Here is a 4,420-nt window from a genome sequence, read left to right on the forward strand (position 1 = left end):
TGAGATCTACTAACCATGACTGCTGTCTGTTTTCCTGAGTTTTGGAACTTTGATTCTGAAGCTGGCGGAAGTGGATACAGCACTGTTTCCTGCCTGATAACACAGCTTCTCCCCTATCAGGATGTTTGTAGTTATTTTACCGCAATCATCAGACTGAAGAACGGACACTTATTGATATCAATCTGGCGGGGGAGGGGGGGTTAGGGGGGATGGTGGTCGGAAGCGAAATAAAAGAAATGTGGTGATTAATATCATCAGGGACCAGTGTTCCATCAGAAGATTAAGAGTTTCATTTTTCCTACTGAATGGCAGCTCAAGTATTAGCAGAATAAGGTCCAAAATTATGAAACAAACTCCAGAGAATTTTGAGATACTACGCCTTGTAGGTGCACCAATCCTATAAGAAATATATAGATAATTAGCTTGATTTTCATAAGATCATAAATGATAGGAGTAGAATTAGGTCATTCGGCCCATCAAGTATATTCCACCATGGCTGATCTATCTCTCCCTCCTAACCTCATTCACCTGCCTTCTCTCACAACTTCTGACACCCGTACTAATTAAGAATCTATCTAATGCTGCCTTAAATATATCCACTGACTTTGCCTTCACGGCCTTCTCTGGCTAAGAATTCCACAGATTCACCACCCTCTGACTAAAGAAATTCCTCCTCATCTCCTAAAAGAACGTCCTTTACTTCTGAGGCTATGAATTAAATAGGACTAGTCCTAGACTCTCCCACTAGTGGAAACATCCTCTCCGCATCCACTCTATCCAAGCCTTTTACTATTCTGTACGTTTCAATGAGGTCCCCCCTCATTCTTCTAAACTACGAGTATAGGCCCAGTACTGTCAAACGCCCATCATATGTTAACCTACTCATTCCTGGGATCATTCTTGTAAACCACTGGACCCTCCCCAGAGCCAGCACATCCTTCCTCAGTTATGGTGCCCAAAATTACTCAAACTATTCCAAATGCGGCCTGACCAGCACCTTATAGAGGCTCAGCATTACATCCCTTTTCAAATAACTAGTTATTTAAGGTTTAAAAATATCCGTTAACCGTGTATAATAAAATGCCTCATCTACATTCGTCCCACTGCCAGTGTCTGGCCCTATCCTATCCAAGTACCTGTTCAAATGTCTTTTAAATGTTGTGATGGTACCTGCCTCAATTACCTCCTTTGGCAGCTTGCTCCATACGCTCACCGCCCTTTGTATCATAAAGTTGTCGCTCAGATTCCTATTAAATCACGGCCACTCTCACTTTAAACTTGTGTCCTCTGGTTCTTGATTCCCCTACTGTGGATAAAAGACTCTGCACATTTACCCTATCTAATCCACTCTTGATCTTATACACCTCCATAAGATGACCCCTCATTCTCCTGCACTTCATGGAACTTCATGAGTCTAGCCTGCTCATCCTCTTGAGTCCTGGCAACATACTCATAAATCTTATCTGTACTCTTTTTAGCTTAACAACATCTTTCTTATAGCTGGGTGACCAAAACTGAACACAATACTCCAAATGTGGCCTCACCAATGCCTTGTACAATTGTAATATAACCTCCCAACTTCTGCACTCGATACTCTTGACTGATGAAGGCCAATGTGCCAAAAGCCTTCTTGATCCCGCTATCTACATGTGATGCCAATTTTAAGGCACTATGTACCTGCACTCCTAGATCCCTCTGCTCTATAACACTCGCCAGAGCCCTGCCATTCACACTGAAGGTTCTGCCCTGGTTTGACTTCCTAAAATGCAACACCTCACACTTATCTATATTAAACTCCATTAACCATTCCTCAACCAACCTGCCCAATTGATCAAGATCTTGTTGCAATTTTTGATAACCTTCTTCACTATCTACAATGCCACCCACTTTCATGTCATTTGCAAATTTGCCAATCATGCCTTGTATAATCTCATCCAAAACATTGATTTGGTATGAGCAATGAGCAACACGTATTTTGACCCCCAGGCTACATTAATCAAAGTTCATTTAGGACTGAAGCTATCATGATTGGTTAAGAGTATTTTTATTGTCAAATGTCATGAAATGGAACAATGAGATTCTTACTTGCAGCAGCACAACATGTATGCAAATGTACTCAGGAGACATCATAAGAAACAACAAAAGGAAATGTAATCAATTCAGTTATAATTTGGAGTTTAGTTGGAGGTCATGGTGTTAAATAGCCTGTGCAAGGTAGATGGTTTTGGGAAGAAACTGTCTCTGAGCTTGGACGTTACAGTTTTCAGGCTCCTATACTTTCTTCCCAATTGCAGGAATGAAATGAGAACTTGGGCAGGGTGGTGTGGGTCTTTGATGATGATGACTGCCTTTTTGAGGCTGTGCCTTCCATAGTTCCCTTCGATGGTGAGGAGTTCAGTACCTGTGATGGACTGGGCAGTGTTCACCACTTTTTGCATTCTCCTTCGCTCCTGGGCATTTGAGTTGGTAAACCAGGCCATGATGCAACCAGTTAACATGCTCTCTACAGTACACAAGTAGAAGTTCAAGAGAGTATGTGTCGACATACCAAACCTCCTCAATCTTTCAAGGAAGTAAAGGCATTGATGGGCTTTCTTTATGATTGCATGAATGTGCTGGGTCCAGGAAAGACCTTCAGAAATATGGACACCAGGACACCCGTCGATGAAGACAGGTTTGTGGATCCTCGGCCTTCCTCTTTGAAAGACATCAATTAATTCCTTGGTGTTGTTGATGTTAAGTGCAAGGTTGTTGTTCTGGCACTATTCAGTCAAATGATCGATCTCTTTCCTATACTCTGACTCATCATTATCCATAATTCGTCTAACAACTGTGGTGTCGTCGGCAAATTTAAAGATTGAGTTGGAACTATATCTAGCTACAGTTATGGATAAAGAGTGAGGAGAACAGGAGGCTGAGCACACAGCCCTGAGGTGCCCCAGTGCTGATGGTCCACTGCGAGGAGGAAGTGTTGTTGCCAATTCGTACTGATTGTGTTATGTTAATGTGGAAGTCGAGGATCCAGTTGCAAAGGGATGCAGACAAGTTTGAAGGGGATGATGGTGTTGAACGTCAAGCTGTAGTCTCTGAACAACATCTGATGTATGTATTTGTATTGTCCAAGTGGTCCAGTACAGAGTGGAGAGCTAGTGAAATTGCATCCTCCGTTGATGTATTGTGGTGGTAGGCAAATTCTAGTGGGTTCAGATTCTTGGACATGTAGGAGTTGATATGTGCCATAACCAACCTGTCAAAGCACTTCATTTTCCACTAACATTAGTGCCACTGGTCAGTAGTTACTGAGGCATGTCATCTTACTCTTCTTGGGTACCAGTATTTTTGATACCCTTTTAAAGCAGATAGATGCCTGCAAAAACTCTAGCTAGTTGGTCCGCGCACATTTAGAAAATACAAACAGATACATCACTAACTCTTTGGACATTATCAAAAGCAAAGAATGTGCTCCCCGGTCCTCCCCTCCCGTGATCATTCCATTGGAGCAGTGGTTGGTGATGAGCAAACTGATGCTCTGTTTGAGGATTGTAGAGTATGGATGGTGTTAATGAGAGTCGAGTGAGAAAATGAACTGGCATTCTGTTTAGCTTGTTTTTGGTCAGTGGTTGGGATGACAGGGGTAGGCACCTGGCAGGGGTATCAGGAGAAATGACCTGATTGGCACTCAGAGTTGGGAGTCATATTGCTTGTGAATCAGGAACAGTTGGGATTCAGTTTGGCATATGGGTGGAGATAGGCACTATGCTTAATGGATCATGGTATCAGATGGAATTCTAATCTGGAGAGAGATGAGCAATGCACTTGAAATTGTGGAAGTAAGCATGGGAATTGGTGCAGGATTATGCATTGCAAGCCTCCTAGATTTGTACTGCATTCATAGGAGTGCCCAACATGATCCTGATTCCTTTGCGATTCCCCAAAGGAGTATTTATTAAAGAAAATATCTAATCAAATTTCCCAACTGAAGGGGGTAATACAGAATGATCATTATTGTGCTTCAGACCTGGGCGAGGGTTTAATATCCATTTTCAATTGTATATCACTCAGGCGGAGAGTGGGAGGGTGTAGTTGTGTAATTGAATTCCTGGGCAAGAGTGCTCAAATCTGGGTGAAGGTAAATCATCACAATGCTGCACAAATGGATTGAAAGGAGCATGACTCTGGCAATAAAATACATTTCAAGGCAAGTCACTTATGTGCCACTGATGCCAAAAATGAACAAATTACTTTAAAATAATTATTTTATAAATTTATAATTTGATTAAGAGGAATAACAGTGAAGGTGAAGCATCTACATCATGCATTATGTATCAATAAGATTCCCAAATGTGGAAGGTAGTAAGTACCCAATAAAGTGTGAAGCATCTAGATTTGATTGACTTACAATCAAACAAAAAAGTCAGAC

The sequence above is a fragment of the Amblyraja radiata genome, chromosome 5 (genome assembly GCF_010909765.2).
Source record: "Amblyraja radiata isolate CabotCenter1 chromosome 5, sAmbRad1.1.pri, whole genome shotgun sequence".
In the NCBI taxonomy this organism is placed as follows: Eukaryota; Metazoa; Chordata; class Chondrichthyes; order Rajiformes; family Rajidae; genus Amblyraja; species Amblyraja radiata.